This window comes from Puma concolor, chromosome B1 (assembly GCF_028749965.1).
Source record: "Puma concolor isolate L17-30 chromosome B1, mPumCon1.1.hap2, whole genome shotgun sequence".
Taxonomy (NCBI): domain Eukaryota; kingdom Metazoa; phylum Chordata; class Mammalia; order Carnivora; family Felidae; genus Puma; species Puma concolor.
Genome location: NC_141670.1, coordinates 205900173 through 205917985, shown reverse-complemented (window position 1 = coordinate 205917985; position 17813 = coordinate 205900173). Strand labels below are relative to the sequence as shown.

At 42.5% G+C, this 17813-nt stretch overlaps 1 protein-coding gene across 10 annotated transcripts in view; it reads left to right on the top strand.

Moving 5' to 3' along the window:
* Nucleotides 1-17813, top strand: part of ADD1 (adducin 1) — an 86877-nt gene continuing 69064 nt past the window's right edge. For 2 of the 10 annotated variants that reach the window (XM_025921815.2, XM_086705585.1), the window contains exon 1: nucleotides 1-201. The gene's annotated coding sequence lies outside the window, so the exon portion shown is untranslated. The remainder of the gene's footprint in view (nucleotides 202-17813) is intronic. The other 8 variants (XM_025921811.2, XM_086705586.1, XM_025921812.2 and 5 more) reach the window with 4 other exon arrangements.

The window sequence follows — 17813 nt, the reverse complement described above, 5'->3', positions numbered from 1 at the left end:
CCCAGCTCCGGCGGCGGGGGCAGCGCCAGGGGCTGAGGGGGCGGAGAGGCCGGGCCGGCCGGAGCTGCGGGCTGGGGTGAGCGCGGCGGATAGGGGGCGGAGCCCGAGCCCCAGCCCGAGCCCCAGCCCGAGCCGGAGCCGACGAGCGGCGGCCGCACTCGGACCTGGGAGCCGGTGCGCTGCCTGCGATTCGCCCCTGAGGTGAGGCCCGCTCGCAGGGGCGGCGGCGGGGCCCAGAGCGCGGCGGAGGGGCCCGGGAGCTGCAGGCCGGGCCGCGGGGCCTGCGGCGCGGGAGGCCGGGTGGAGGCGGGCGGCCCGCGGGGGCCTCCGCGGAGTGTGGGGGGCTGCGCCGGGCGGGGCGCTGGCGGGTCTCCAGTCGGGCGCCGGGGCGCGCTGGGAGGGGTCCCCGCGGTGCGGTCGTCAGCGGTGACCGGGTGCGGAGGGGACGGCGCTCTGCACATCCCTGGCCACTCGGACTGCTTCTTGGGAGCGCCCCGGGAGCTCGCCGTGGGCTGGTTGGTGGGGTCGGGGGTCCGCGAGGAAGAGGAGGCGCGGGACCCGGCGCTGGGTCGGCGGGTGCTCGCGACGGCCCCGTCTGTGGCCTGCAGCGCCGACGGCTCGGGGCTTGGGCACGGTCGCGAGCATCTGGTGCTGCCTGTGGGCTCTGGTGTTTTCACAGACGACGGGGTGTGCCAGCCCAACCTGCCTGCAGATGGGAGTTACTGAGGGGCTGGCGGTCATCTTCCTCCCTCTCTGTGCTTGGTTTTCGTTTGTTCTGGGGAGGTTGCAGAGGGCTTCTGCCTTTAACAATAACATTTGTTTGTACCCTTGCAATTACGGCTCAGGGTATTTTGTAGGTGATTTGTGTTCACCTCTTGCACATCTACCTTGAAATAAATATTTTGGTTAACCGGAAACTGCTGGTGGTGTGATCATATAATTTTATGCCTAAATGACATAAGGCAACTGTTAAATTCCTAAGGATAAAAACACGTGTAATAGCTGCATGTATTGCTGGTAAGTCATTACGGAAAGATTTTTTTTTTTTTTTATATGTGTGAAAAACGCATTGAAATCTTAATGGGGATTAGAAATAGGCTCGGTCCACTCTGTCTCCTTTGCAAAACCACAACAGAGGCCTCCAGTGAAAGCGAGTGCGCGTGGAGGAGTAAGAGTTCAGGCACCAGAGCGGGGAGGGCGTATCTGGCCAGGAGCGTGAATTGTATCAGGGTGAGATTGTACAATTCAGCCTTCAATTAATGGGCCGATGCTAGCAATGTAGAAGTTATTTTTTAAAATCCAGAATTTTAATATATTCCTCCAATCTGACGGTGAGATTGTACAATTCAGCCTTCAATTAATGGGCCGATGCTAGCAACGTATAAGTTATTTCTTAAAATCCAAAATTAAAAAAAATTTTTTTTCAACGTTTTTATTTATTTATGGGACAGACAGAGACAGAGCATGAACGGGGGAGGGGCAGAGAGAGAGGGAGGCACAGAATCAGAAACAGGCTCCAGGCTCCGAGCCATCAGCCCAGAGCCTGACGCGGGGCTCGAACTCACGGACCGTGAGATCGTGACCTGGCTGAAGTCGGACGCTTAACCGACTGCGCCACCCAGGCGCCCCAAAAATCCAAAATTTTAATACATTCCTCCAATCTGACTGTGGGGAAAGCTAGAAGAGTAAAGGCTTTTTTTTTTTTTTTTTTTTAAGTTTATTTATTTATTTTTGAGAGAGAAAGAGCAAGCAGGGGAGGGGCAGAGAGAGAGAGAATCCCAAGCGGACTCTGCACTGTCAGCGCGGAGCCGGATGCCGAGCTTGAACTCGTGGACTGTTAAGATCATGACTTGAGCTTGGAACCGAGAGTCTGATGCTTAACTGAGCCGCCCAGGTGCCCCCGTAAAGGTGTTTTTAAAGGAAGTGAATGGTTTTGGCAGTCAGAACTGCTTTTCAGAGTTTTGATGTGGTTTGCAGCAGGGCAGCTGGTATGTTTAGATTTCAGTCACAGAGGCTCACTGCGTGCCCTGAATGTAAATTCTACCCAGTTTCCAAAAGGTGGGATAGTTTTCTCTCTGAAAGTTAATTTGTACAGCCGGCCGTTTTCTCCTTTAACTCTTTGGCATTATCTGGTACTGATAAGGTTATGTTTGGTGTTCAGCTTTGTGTTGCAGACTTTACCATAAAGGCTGTTTCTGTAGATAATAGCTCCCAGTTAGTTCTTTCAAGTAGTCGCTGTACTGTCAGAAGAGTAAATACCGAAGTGCCTTAAAAGATACTTTAAAAAATATTGTTAAAAAAACACATATCCGACCAGTGTTAAAATTTACCTTGATTGACTCAATTTTTAGCGGTTTGACAATTAATAAGAAAGATGTTTTTATTATATGAAACTTAAAGTGTAAATTGACTTATTTATTTTACATCTTTAATTGTTCTCATGCATGTGTAGAGAGAATGGTGTAGTAATTCCCTGCTTACCCTTATCCAGCTTAAACAGGTGTTAATAGCCAGTCTTTTTATTTTTTTTTAAGTTTATTATTTTTTGAGAGAGGGAGGGAGGGGCAGAGAGAGAGAGAGAGAGAGAGAGAGAGGATCCCAAGCAGGCTCCATACTGTCAGCATGGAATCCGACACAGGATCTCTTGAACCGTGAGATCATGACCTGAGCTGAAATCAAGAGTTGGATGCTTAACCAACCGAGGCACCCAGGCACCCCAGTCTTTTTAGAGACAGCACGAGTGAGGGAGGGAGAATCCCAAGCAGGCTCTGAGCTGTCAGTGCAGACCCCAATGCCAGGCGGGGCTCCATCTCACAAACCATGAGGTCATGACCTGAGCTGAGATCCAGAGTTGGACGCTTAATTGACTGAGCCCCCCGGGTGCCCCTAGCCAGTCTTTCTTTGTATCCCCCCAGACCCAGATTTCGTGTCATTTTAACTTAAATATTTCAGTATGTGTATTTACTATCTTTTTAAAAAAGATAAACCTAAGTACCACCATCACAGAAACATGAATAATTTCTCATCCACCTTCACATACCCAACCAGTGTTAAAATTTTCTTGTCTTACAGTTTTTTATTTTTTTTAACGTTTATTTATTTTTTTGGGACAGAGAGAGACAGAGCATGAACGGGGGAGGGGCAGAGAGAGGGGGAGACACAGAATCAGAAACAGGCTCCAGGCTCTGAGCCATCAGCCCAGAGCCCGACGCGGGGCTCGAACTCACGGACCGCGAGATCGTGACCTGGCTGAAGTCGGACGCTTAACCGACTGCGCCACCCAGGCGCCCCTCTTACAGTTTTTTAATAACAGTTTTAATGAGGATCCAAATGCTATTTATACATTGTGACTTGTTTTAATTTATAGATTCCCCCTCCATCTTTTGTCTTCTTTTGTAATTTATTTGATGAAACTCAGTGAGTGGTTTGTCCTGGGGAGTTATATCCAGTCTGGATTTTATTCTGTATTGTAGTTTAACTACACAGAATTGATTGTAAACCGGTAGGTAAATCAAAAGGTGTGATCAGATTCAGGATTTATTTTTGGCAAAAAAGACTTCAGTAGGTTAGTAGGCAGATTATGATTAGTGGTCTTGTTAGCAACCCTCGATGCTCAGTGCCTGGAGTCATTATTTTATTAGGCTTTGGAAAATGTTATTTTAATCCTATAATTTCATCATTTATTAACTGGAATGCTTCTATAAAGAGAAATGTTTCCTCTGTAATTTGGTTACCCTGAATTTTAGCTCTTTTGGGAAGAGTAGGATAAATGCTTAATTCCTCTCCATTATTTACTGGTTCTCAAAATGAGTTGGAATCCTCTAAAAGTTGCCAGTGAATTGTGCATGCTTGTGTCATTGTCACCGGTGTCAATGGTGTGTCATCGGTGTCACTCACCGATACTTGATATTTGATATGGTTCAATCCATTGTAGACATTGTCTTTATTGATGCTGAGATTGTCTAATCTTTGTCCAATAGGAATCTATTCAGTTTGGCTCCTAAATCCTTTAAACAGGACTCTCAAGTCTTTGATCTTCATTCTAGTGTGACACACCCCACCAGGCTCATCTTGTACATTTCTTTCCCAAGCCCTGGAGTCATCCATTTTTTCAAGGAGCCTTGGTTTCTTTTCATGAAAAACAGTGTTTAGTAATGACAGTCTGTCTCCTGGGGTAGTTCTGTGCTGTTGGGTTGGGTCACTGTTTTTAGGTCTTTTCGGTGCACAGATCACAGGTTACTGTACAGAGACCTACTTAACCTTCTTGATCTTACACCTGTATCTTTTTTTCTTCCAAGAGAAACAGCTTGATTTGAACTACTCACTGTTTCATCCCACACCATACACATCTGAGTCTCAGAAGAAGAATACTAAAACTGCTGTCGACTAATAAAATTTGAGTTGTTTTGCATCCCTGTGAGGGATATAAAGTCAAATTACTGTGTTTTAAAGTCACTTAAAGGGGTGCCTGGGGGGCTCAGTTGGGTGAGCATTTGACTTTTGGTTTCAGCTCAGGTCATGATCTCATGGGTTCGTGGGTTCAGGCCCCACATTGGGCTCTGCGCTGACCATGTGGAGCCTGCTTGGGATCCTCTCTCTTCCTCTCTCTCTGCCCTTTCCCCCTCCCCCCAACAAATAAGTAAACTTAAAAAAAAAAAAAGTCGCTTAGAATAGTTACTCTGATTTTGTTACTACTCGGTGCATAGTTTTTTTTTTTTTTCTTTCAATATTTAGGGATTGCTTTTTAAAAATTTTATTTTATAATGACGTAAAATATTAAAAGTCTTTCAAAATCAAACGTATGAAACAAGGTATAGGCAAAGAAGCTTCTTTTTGTCCCTTCATTTTCACCTATCCTCTCTTCCCTATAGATAACCTTTGTACATTTTAATTTTATGGTTATATTCATACCTCCTCTTTATTAGATGGATAGTAATATATACACATTATCTCATGGTGCTTTAAAAGGCCTCTTTTAGTTGTGGTGAAATACATATAACATAAAATTTACCATCTTAACCATTTGTAAATGTACAGTTCCTGGTGTATACATTCGTGTTGTTGTACAGCCGTCACTACCATCCATCCCAGACCTCATTCATCTTGTAAAACTAGAACTCTGTGCCCATAAGTCAATATCCCCACCTTCTCCCTTGCCCTCAGCCCATCTTCTGTTCTTTCTGTCTCTATGATTTTATCTACTCTAGATACCTCGTATAAGTGGAATCATGCAGTATTTGTCCTTTTGTGACTGGCTGACTTCACTTAGCATAATGTCCTCCAGGTTCATCCATTTGGTGGCAGGTGGCAAGATGTCTTTCCTTTTGAAGACTGAATAATACTCCATTATGCAGCTATACCACATAAGTGCTTTTTAATGAATACTTAAAAATCTTATCCATTAATGGCTTTTCCCCCCCTTATACTATGAGTTAATGAGAATTCTCTGGTACATTTTAAGTTATCAGATTGGAAGGAAATACTTCTCATAGGTTTGATTTCATACTCAGAAATTCAGTTGACTAGACTTTAGTCTTTCTTTGGTGGTTGACAGCTACACATATTAAAGACTTCAGTTTTGTATTTTTCTTTTTCTTTTTAATAGCTGCCATTTCAGCTCCTCAATTACAGCAGTACTGTTTTATGTTGGTTTTTTGCAAAGTCCATTTCTGAGATAGAATCATCTAACTCATATTGACACACGAGTCCATTATTAATTGATTTGTTAACATTACATTGTAGTAATCTGTGTTTCTGGTCTTACCTATCGTTCTCTCACCTACTATCTACATACATGTTCCCTGAACTCTTGAGATATTTAAGCTTTAAAGTCTAAAATATCAGGCCTATAGATTTTAAGGGGTGAAAAACAGTTCCTATAGCTGTAGCTATTAATGCTCTTTTGCTAGCATCAGTTTTGTCAATTATGCTTCCATCATGCATTCTGAACCAGTCCTGTGCCATCTCTGCTATCGCCACCTGGGGCCCAGCAGCCGTCACATCTCCCTTGGATCAGCACAGCAGCCTCCGGCTGGTTTCCCTGCATCCTTCCTACCCATTTTCCACATTTCAGCCAGGGTGATTTATTCATGCAATGTAAATTAGATCATGGTCTGTCTTGCTTGCAACCTTTCAAAGATGGATAAAAGTGGTTGCCTTTAGGGACAGGGAACTGTGGCTGAGGGATGGCATGGGAGGGAGAATTACTCTTGGTGGGATAAGTTTATGTATCTTTGGATATGTGTTTTAGTTCATGTAGTTGGATTATGTACTCAGAATAAAATAAGTCATCTCACAAACAAAAACCCAGTGACTTCCCATTTATATTTAACGACATAATCCAGATTTCTTAACATGATCTCCAAGCTCACTTTCTGTCATTCTTCTGCTTGCGCATTTATCCTGCATTTACAGTGATTTTCCTGGAGGCCCGCTCTTCCCATTTAGGGAATCGCACATTGATCTCTTTGCTTAGAGTGAACGCTTTTATACCACTCTGCATGGCCAGCTCCTTCTCTTTTAGTCCCCTGCATAAAAGTCCCTTAAAGAGACTCTCCCTATCCTGCCTCCCTCTTTCAAGTAGGTTTCCCCTGTTACTAACTCAGACATTTCTTGTGTCCTTCAATTTTAATGATTTGTTTATTTACTCATGTTTTTTTTTCCCATAGCAAGCATACTTTATGAAGGCAGAGAGCAAATTTATTTGCTGTTTAAGCTGACCCCTTTGTGTTTTTGCTAGAACGAGTTCTGAGTCACAGACTAGACCATGACACTTCCTTTCTTAGAGCTTTTCATCAATTCTCCCTGGTCGGTAAATCCAGAGCTCCTGGACTGGGCTTTCAAGGCTTGGCCTCTTCCCATATATATCTCCAGTTTTATCTCTTACAACACCTTGGTTTTGCTTCCCACAGTGCTCTGAGCATGGTAACCAGGCACACAGTAGGTGCCCAGTAAATATTTGTGGAATGAGTGATTTAAGATTCAGTCTCTTTAAGTCTTTGGGAAATTAAGTCACACTCTTAAGACAATGATAGCTAAAAACATAAGGTCGTAAAGCTTCAGGGAAGGCTACATAAAGAAGGTAGAGTTTAAACTCACCCTTGAGAGCTGGGTACGGTGGGTAAAGGGAAAATACCATTCTGTGAAGGAGAAATGGGAAGTTTCTTAAGATTAAATTTTTTGTTACCATGTTTTATGGCTGTGGTTTAAACACACATGCAGGAATCCCATCTAGACCTGCTGAATTCCAACCTTGGACCAGGTGATTCAGATGTATTCCCCAGAACAGTGGTCCCCCATTCAGTCAGTGTTGAGTGGGCCCAAGACGACCATTCTGTGCAGGTGGTGTTTCTTCCACATTGGGTGTGTGTGTCATGTGAAGTGCCTCTGGATTTTCTGCTGAGATTTGTCCTTCTCTCTGTTTAAATGATTGTTGAAAACCAGGGATATGCTTTCAATTAGCAAGACAGAATTTCTAAAATTGAGTTTATAAACTAGAATTTTCATCTTTTTAAGTACCTGCTATAGGCCAGGCGTTGTGCTTTTATGTAATAGCTCATTTAATCCTTACAACAGTCCTGTTCAGTGCTCATGAGATTATCTATGAAAACACTAAGGGAGTGTAGATGATTGCCAAGGTCAGACAGTTAGGTGGTGGAGCTGGGATTCAGACCAAGGGTGCCTGACTCCACAGACGATGCTCTTAACCACCAGGCTGTGCTGCCTCCCTTCTGTATACTCAGTCCTGACACTGTAGGCAGCTGATTATAACTGTTGGTCCTGGTCTTCCCCGTGAGAGCAAGGGCTGTGCCTCACTACTGCTGTCTTTGAGTCCAGCACAATGCCTGGCACAGAGTAGGTCCTCAAGAAATAGTTGTTGCGTTAGCGATCTTCAGTTATTTTTTAAAAGCTAAGTTGTGAGGAGTAACGTTCATGGCAGATTGTTAAAAGTGGTGTGGGTCATCTGTTCCCTTAAAGCAGTGGTTGGCAAATTCTCTGTAAAGGGCCAGATAATAGGTATTTCAGGCTTTGAGAGTTGTAGGGTCTCTGTTGCAACTATTGAGCTCTACTGTTGTTGCAGGAAGCAGCCATAGGCAATATGCAAATGAATGTGCATGACTGTTCCAATAAAACCTTCTTTATGGACGCTGAAATCTGAATTGATTTGCATGTCTATCATCTGTTATTATTTATGTTTAATATCATTTTTTCAACCTTTAAATATTAATCTTAACTTGTGGCCCTTATGAAAGCATCTGGCTGGGTCGGGGGTGGGGGTGGGGGGAATCATGACTTGCTGATTTCTGGCCAGGGTCTAAGTTTTATCATTGGATCGAACTAGACCTCTCTCCTGAACCAAATTGTTTTGTCTGCTAGTGGCCTGTGTTTTGTTGCATCCATTAAGGAACTGTGTATGAGAAACACTGTTCTGAAATACCATGTCGTATTGGGCATAGGGCAGTTGTTGGAGGCCTGTTCGTTATAATAAGTGGAAAAAAGACTGTTGTTTGTTTTCATGAAGAAATCTGCTTTACTTTCTTTGAATAGAATTCTCCATTTTATTATTCTAGCTCTGTTCCGGAATGAACTTTTGTATTTTACATTTTCCCTTTAATATATTTCAATTGTACTTTAATAGAAAGAGCTATTTGGAATTAGAAAGACCTGGTTACACCTCACTGTGTAATTTTCTATGCCAAATTAACCCCTTGTTTCCTGAATTGTAAAACGAGCTATTTCCTACTTCATTTGGCATATTTATGGGGATTAGATATAACGTAAGTGAACTGGTAGCATTATACCTGGCCCACAGGTTGCAGTAAATTCTCTTAGATGAACTCCCAACAAATATTTATCTCCTGCCTTTTGGGTGTATGTACTAAGAAAGCAGATGTTTGGTATATTACATCTAAGAAAACGTAATCCTTGCAATTCAAAGGTGGTCTTGCCCTAGAAGTTTGCTACACAGAGGTGTGTAGATTTGAGCCAGAAGACTTGGAACTTGAAACCGTTGGGCTCAACCCTTTTAATTTTTACTTTTTCAAAAGGTATTGCTTCACTGGGTTTTTACTTGCATCATTTCCTGCAAGAAATCTGCTGTCATCCTAATTTTTGTTCTTTTACGTGACATGTCCTTTTTTACGGCTGCTTTAAAATTTTTTCCCTGTTACTGGTTTTGAGCAGTCGTATTTTGATGTGCTTTGTGTACATGTTTTTGTGCTTGTGGGGTACATTGAGCTTTTTTTCTTGGATCTTTGGGTTTGTAGTGTTCATCACGTTTGGGAAAATCTTGGCCATTATTTTTCACACTTTTTTTCTGTTCCTTCTCCATGTTGTCTGCTTTGAGGGCTCCAATCCCATGCATGTTACACCATTAAAAGTTATCCCACAGCTCACTGATGCCCTTTTATTCGATTGTCTTTTCTCTGTAGGTTTCATTTTGGATAGTTTTTATTACTGTATCTTCACATTCACTAATTTTTCTTCTGCAGTGTTTAATCTACCGTTAGTCTCGTTCAATGTAATTTTTCATCTTACGCATTGTAGCTTTCATCTTTATTTTTTACTTTTGTACATATATATTTTAAATATAATTTATTGTCAAGTTAGCTAACATACAGTGTATGTATACAGTGTATACAGTGTGCTCTTAGCTCTTCCTCTTAAGTTCCCATGATTCGTTGCTTACATACAACACCCAGTGTTCATCCCGACTAGTGCCCTCCTCGGTGTCCATCACCCATTTTCTCCTCTCCCCTCCCCACCCCCCATCAGCCCTCAGTTTGTTCTCTGTATTTAAGAGTCTTTTATGGTTTGCCTCCCTCTCTGTTTATAACTTATTTTTCCGTTCCCTTCTCCAATGGTCTTCTGTTAACTTTCTCAAATTCTACATATGAATGAAAACATGATATCTGTCTTTCTCTGACTGAATTAGTTCACTTAGTGTGATACCCTCCAGTTCCATCCACATTGTCGCAAATTGCAAGATTTCATTCTTTCTCATTGCCAAGTAGTAGTCCATTGTATATATAAACCACATCTTCTTTATCTATTCATCATTTGATGGACATTTGGGCTCTTTCCATAATTTGGCTATTGTTGATAGCACTGCTGTAAACATTGGGGTACATGCGCCCCTATGAATCAGTACTCCTAGATCCTTGTGGCTTTCATCTTTAGAAGTTCTGTTTGTATCATGGGACCCTGGGTGGCTCAGTCGGTTAAACGTCCAACTTCGGCTCAGGTTATGATTTCACAGTTTGTGAGTTCGAGCCCCACTTTAAACTCTGTGCTGGCAGCCCGGAGCCTGGAGCCTGCTTCAGATTCTGTGTCTACCACTCTCTCTGCCCCTCCCCTGCTCGTGCTCTGTCTCTGTCTCTCTCTCAAAAATAAGTAACATTAAATTAAAAAGTTCTGTTTGCATCATTTTAATTTTTTATTTTATTTTATCTATTATTAAAAAATTTTTAAGCTTATTTATTTTGAGAGAGAGAGAGAGAGAGAGAGAGAGCACGAGCAGGGGAGGAGCAGAGAGACAGAGAGAGGGAGGAGAGTATCCCAAGCAGACTCCATGCTCAGTGTAGAACCTGACGAGGCACTCAATCCCACAACTGTGAGATCTTGACCTGAGCCGAAATCGAGTCGGATGCTCAACCGGCTGAGCCACCCAGGTGCCCTTATTTGTATTTTTATATCTTCCAATTCTCTACTTAAGATTTTGAAAATACAGAATATGGTTTTACCAACTGTTTTAATGATCTTGTCTGCTAATTTTAACTTATCTTTCAGTTCTGGGTGAGTTTTGATTATTTTCTCAATATGGGTTATATTTTCCTGTTCTTTGCTTGTTGGGTAATTTTTTATTAGATACCAGGCATTGTAAATTTTACATTGTTGTGTTATGAAGAGTTATTTTTTCCTATAAATATTCTTGAAGATTGTTCTGTTATGTCAGCAGCAGGACTTTAAAATTTTTCTCGGTGGAAAATTGGTGAATTGCAACATTTTCTTTTTCTTTTTATATAGGTTAAGTTCATAGCCTTCTTGAGAATCTAAATTCACTAAAAAATACCTACTTACTTGTGAACTTGTGAATCCTACATGTTGTTTTGTTTTTATTTTCCTCCACACTTTGCAAAGTTATTTTGGCAAGTAGAAGGGATGTCCTTTTTTGAATTCCCTATTTTTTAAGGTTTTCAAAACTGAATCTAAGATTTGGTCAGTAACAGTAAATATGTTAATACCCCCTTAGTTTGGTCAGTGCTTACTGGCAATCACATGTCTCCTTAAAATAGTTAGGAATCTTAACATAGCATAATATTAAATTTTAACAGAACTGTTTAATAGTTAATGCTTATTCTGACCTACATGCAGGAAACTTGAATTGGAAGGAATGAAGGGGAACAAGTTTAATTCATTTTACCCTTTGAGCTTTATTCCAGAAGTATCTTTTTAAACAATTGTTATGACTAATGTACATTGTTTCTGATAGTTGTTAGTTTATAAGTGTTCAGTGTATTTTGACAAGGCTTTTTTTTTTTTTAAATGAGTTTATGCTATATAGGAAAAAGCTGGCATTTTATTTTTTTTAATTTTTTTTAATGTTTATTTATTTCTGAGGCAGAGAGAGACAGAGCATGAGTGGGGGAGGATCAGAGAGAGAGGGAGACACAGAATCAGAAGCAGGTTCCAGGCTCCAAGCTGTCAGCACAGAGCCCGATGCGGGGCTCGAACTCAACAAACCGTGAGATCATGACCTGAGCCGAAGTCGGTCGCTCAACCGACTGAGCCACCTAGGCGCCCCAAAAACTGGCATTTTAAATACAGTAGGACTAGAGTCTGTAGGACACTTATCTTTTAACAGTGCCTTGAGAACCCTCTCTGCCAGGATAAAATAACAACAGTAATTTTTAAAAATGTTATTTTGCAAGCACATTTTCTGTTCCATGTTAACTTGTATATCAGTCCCATCTCTTCATATATACTTACTGAGCACCTCTTACGTGTTGGGTATTTTTGTAGGCACAGCGGACAGACACATTCCCCCTCTGGGGAACTTCTATTCTAGAATGAGAGATAAGGAACGAATGTTACATTAGGTAGTAGTAACTGCTGTGAAGACTGGAGGCATGGGGAAATAGAGGATGATGGCAGCAGGATCTATTTTAGATGGAGGACAGAGTTGACTGAGGAGGTGCCATTTGATCAGAGCTCCAATCTCTGTGTGTCTGGGAGCAGGTGTTCGGGCAGTGGGAGTGGAGCTCCATCTCACCACACGGTGTTTTTTGTTGCCTGTCGGTGGCAGATACCGACCAGGGCAGGCCACGTGGGCTAGGTGTCACAGCTAGGCCGTGAGCTCGAGGAGACGGAGCAGATGGTGAAGGTCGGTTTCTCGTATCTGCCTAATGCCCGACGCTGGGAAGTGTAGGTATGAAATGGATTTTTTTTTTGGAGCCCATCTAATAACAGCAACAGCGAAATTACTAATGTTACTATTCTAGTAGTGTCATGATTCTATAATCGTTAAATTACAGCAGTAGCCACAGGTAATTTTTTATTGAGCACTGTGTGGGAAGTACTGTTGTTATCCTGCTTTGAAGATGAGGAAGCTGTTAAGTAACTTGCCTGAGATCACACAGCCAGAAGGGTGGTTGGCACATATACCTCCTGTAGAGGTGCCTGGCTGGCTCAGTAAGTAGACTGTGCGACTTGATCTCGGGGCCATGGGTTCAGGCTCCATTGGGCATGGAGCTCGCTTAAAGCAAACAAACAAGGAACAGGTTGCAAAAAATTAATAAACTGTACGAGAAAAAAATTAGAAATAGCTACACATGGTGATACTGATCTTGCTCTGCCTTAATACATCTCAGAGAATGCCCACACAGAAATCTATTTCGTTCTCCTTAAGTCTCACGCATCCTATTTTACAAGTAGACTGTCATTTAATCACTGCTGTATTGATTGATGTTTGTTTTCTGAATCTTGCTGTTATAAAATGTTTCAGTTAGTATTCTTGCATCTCCATCTTTGGGCACTCTGAAGTATATTTATAGGGATATTCCGAGGAGTGAATTGCCTGGCCCAAGGATATTTGCGCTTTGGCTTCCATAGCTGTTTCCAAATTTTGCTTCTTAGAAGTTACACCAACTTATGCTCCCACTAGCGATATGTTTCCCCCAAATAAAGTGTTTCCACATAACTAACTTACACAGTTATTGTAAGGTACCTGGTACCTAGCAGGCTGTCAGTAAATGGCTGTTACATATTACTCATGCAATTATGAACCTTTGTTTCTGAACTGTATTACCAGAAATACCGTAAGCCTAGCAACTGTTTCAGGAGGTTGGGAAAGAGAAGTTATACAACTGGCCATAGTACTTTGTGCCCCCTAGATATTGTCACCTGTATCAGAACAAATTAGCTCTGCATCCAGCCCCCAGAGGCTGATGTCATGATGGAACCCGCAGGCACGTGCAGGCTTGCACCAGGCCCCCGGCTGCCCGCAGGGACAGGACTCAGTAGGTATCTATTCCTTGTGTGCCTACACGGTGCCCTGCAGTGGCAGCTTTTGCAGTCTGCACGGGGAAGAGAAGGCCATCACTTGAGGGGGGGCCTTTAGAATACCCTGTCCTGAGCACTTTGTTTGCTCTTCCCTTCTCTTACTCTGAAAGGCTCAATGTAAATTTGCCTTATGGGTTGACTTAGAATGACTTGTATCTACAATTACGGTTCCTCTCATCTGCTTGCTCTTGCTTGAAATTCCCTGCAGGGGAGATGGAGCAGTGTAGGGTTGTGAAGGAGCCCGTCTTCAGCTGGGAGGTGTGGGTTTACTGCTGGTTAACTGAGAGTGATTGAGCAGTAGGTGAAAAAGTCACTTTACTGCTCTGAGCCTCAGTTTTCTCCATCACAAAATGAAGCAGTTTTAAGATGCAAAAGAGAGGGGCACCCAGTTGGCTCATTCAGTGAAGCATCTGACTTTGGCTAAGGTCATGATCTCACGGTTCGTGAGTTCGAGCCCCACATCGGGCTATGCGCTGATAGCTCAGAACCTGGCGCCTGCTTCTGATTCTGTCTCCCTCTCTGCCCCTCCCCCACTCTCTCTCTCTCTCTCTCTCTCTCTCTCTCTCTCTCTCTCAAAAATAAATGAACATTAAAAAAAAAGATACAAAGGAGAGAATGTTATTAAAACACTTTGAAAATGCAAATGCCATGTGAAAACATCCGTCCACACAAAAGCTGGTGCACGAATGTTCACAGCAGTGTAATTCTTTTTTTTTTAATTTTTTTTTTTCAACGTTTATTTATTTTTGGGACAGAGAGAGACAGAGCATGAACGGGGGAGGGGCAGAGAGAGAGGGAGACACAGAATCGGAAACAGGCTCCAGGCTCTGAGCCATCCGCCCAGAGCCTGCCCCGGGTTCGAACTCACGGACCGCGAGATCGCGACCTGGCTGAAGTCGGACGCTTAACCGACTGCGCCACCCAGGCGCCCCTCACAGCAGTGTAATTCTTAATAGCTAAAAGATAGGAACAACCCCAAACGTCTATGAACTGATAGATGATACACAAAATGTGGTATATCCATGCAATGGAGCAGTATTTGGCAACAATAAAGAATGAAGTGTTGATACATGCTTCACATGGACGAACTTGGAAAACCTTATGCTAAGCCAAAGAGAAACGGGGAAGAGGACGGAGTACGAGTGGGGAGAGTGGGGAGAGCCTGCAAGAGACTGTGCGTGTGTGGGGTTTCTTCTTGGGTGTGGAACATGTTACAAAATTAGATTGTGATGAAGGTTGCAATCTCTGTGAATAAACGAGAAACTGCTGAACTGCACACTTTAATTGGGTGAATTTTATGGTATCTCAGTCCAACCGTAAACCTGCAAATGCTGCATTAGGAGCTCAGGCTCACTGCAGCGAGTCCGTGGTCGACTGTTGGTGTAGCACCGGGGATTAGGGAGATGGTGTCAGGATGCAGTGCCAGCTTTGCTGCTCAGAGCGTGTGGCCCTGGATCAAGTTGGTGAAGTTCTCTGAACTCCTTTTCCTTTCTGTAGGAGTAGTAACACTAACAGTCCCGTCTAACTAGAAGGTGTCGTGGGGCCGCAGGGAGAACTTGTGACTGCTTATGGTGCACAGGTGTGCTGTCCGTGTGCACTTTCCCTTTCTTTCCTCTTTTCCAGTGTATAGAGTAGTTCTAACAGATCTGTTTTAAAGTATATTTTATTTTTTCTTGGTGGATAATTTCCATTTGTATTGCTTTATAATGCACTAGGATGAAGTAGAATCCTCATAGACTAGGGAGACGTGGACGCTAATAGTGAAAGGCACAGAAAAGCAATAGAGAGCCCTGTTTATTAACCGCTACCATTGTGTGTGTGTGTTTTTTTTTTAGTAAGTCAAAGCTCTGTGCAGAGATGTTTGTGTCATGTACAGCTGTACATTTTTGCAGCTTAGCAAGGACTTTGTGGTTGAACATGCTTTCCAAGATTTAAGAATATTTTAGTTAACGGGCCAACCTCATTCCCAGATGATACCATTAATCAAGTTATTGTTGCATAGAGCTTCAGGCAGGCAGCGAGGATTAGAAATGGTGCTCGAGTCTCATGAAATGAGCTCCCTTTAGGCCTGTCTACTTCAGTAGGAAGGGATGTGACATTAATGCACTCATCTTTGGGGAACTAGTAACCCCACAATCCAGATACTCCCTATCTCAGTTTGTGTGGAGCATCATCTCCAGGGACTGAAGCACAATGTGTTTTGACAGCATGAATATCAGGAATGACCTTGACTTAGAGAATCTGGAATATTTAATGTGCTCTGTTTTTGCCTAGGGTGTTAGACTGATTGTTTTAGAAACCAGGGAATTTCTTCAGGGAAAGGAAGCATTTCTTTTCTAACTTTTAGTCAAACGATGAAAGTATGAATTTTCTTTGTCTCTAGTTGCTAAATGATAATAGCGTTTAGGAGACTTTTTAATTCACTGAAGGTTTTTTTTTTTTTTTTAAACGTTTATTTATTTTTGAGAGAGAGAGGAAGCACGCAAGTGGGGGAGAGGCAAAGAGAGGGAGACACAGAATATGAAGCAGGCTGCAGGCTCCGAGCTGTCAGCACAGAGCCCTACACGGGTCCTGAACCTGTGAACCATGAGATCATGACCTGAGCCGAAGTTGGATGCTCAACCGACTTAGCCCCCCAGGCGCCCCTTACTGAACTTTTTAAAAAGACTTCCATCTACCAGGATTTGTACTGAGCATTGAGGAATTGAAGATAACAAGAACAGGGGCGCCTGGGTGGCGCAGTCGGTTAAGCGTCCGACTTCAGCCAGGTCACGATCTCGCGGTCCGTGAGTTCGAGCCCCGCGTCAGGCTCTGGGCTGATGGCTCAGAGCCTGGAGCCTGTTTCCGATTCTGTGTCTCCCTCTCTCTCTGCCCCTCCCCCATTCATGCTCTGTCTCTCTCTGTCCCCAAAATAAATAAACGTTGAAAAAAAAATTAAAAAAAAAAAAAAAAAGATAACAAGAACAGAGGTCCCACTTGTAGGGCTCATGGCTCTGCAGGTCAGAGAAGAAGCCCATGAGGCTGCACAGGTGCTCCTGCTCACGTCTTTGGGAGGGACACTAGATGGATGCCTGTTAGGGCTGTTGGAATCATTGAGATGTTTCATGCTGCTCACCCACAGTTACTTTTATCATTTGTATCTTATAAAAATAAAGCTAACAGCTCTTAAAAATCTAACAGTTCTGTTTTAAAGTATATTTTAATTTTTCTTGGTGGATAATTTCCATTTTTATTGCTTCATAATGCATTAGGATGAAGTAGAATCCTCATGAAAATAGTGCAGATTTTCATGACTACAACTATGGGAGATTGCCAGTACTTTTTTTTTTGTTATTTGTACATTATTTCAGCTTTTGAGGCCATTGACCCCAGATTTCACTGTGCTGTGAAAAAAGCCATGACATCATCTTCATTCCCAGTAAAAATCAAGGCTGCGTGTTGTTTGCCAGAGTGGATACATGAATTGCGTTTTGAGATGTGATGTACATACATTTTTTTTTTCCCTGTGAAAGGATATGTGCTTTGTGCTTTTAAACTCAGGTAATCAGCACATTTTTAGCTATAGCTATAATCTAACTTTCAGAGTTGTTTTAAGGATTAGAAAAAATAAATAAATAAAGCATAGGGAGGGTTATGGATTGCTGAATGTGTGAAGTTTATTCTTTTTCTAAGTTCTTAGAAGTTGGTCACTTAAAGTGTTTAAGTCTACCTTTCTCTAAAAGTAGCTCTTTAGGGAAGCCAGTAGTTTTCAAGTATTATCTTTTCATTATGTGTGTTTAAAATTTCATTATGATTTTTGCTTTGGCCCATTAGTTGTTTATAAGCGTGCTTTTAAATTTTGAAATATATATGTTTATGTATACATACGTATACATATATATTTAATACACATGTAAAAATTTTTAAATTTCTATTATTGATATGTTTTCATTGGATTGTGACCAGAGAAATGGTTTGTATTTTTAATTTATTTTTGAGAGAGAGAGAGAGAGAGAGCGAGAGAGCGCAAGTGTGAGTGGGGGAGGGGCAGAGAGCGAGGGAGACAGAATCTTTAAAAAGATTTTTTTGTTAATGTTTATTTTTGAGAGAGAGACAGAGTGTGAGTGGGGAGGGGCAGAGAGAGACGCAGACACAGCAGGCTCCAGGCTCTGAACCGTCAGCACAGAGCCCAACGTGGGGCTTGAACTCACAGACTACCAGATTGTGACCTGAGCCAAAGTCGGACACTTAACCAACTGAACCACCCAGATGCC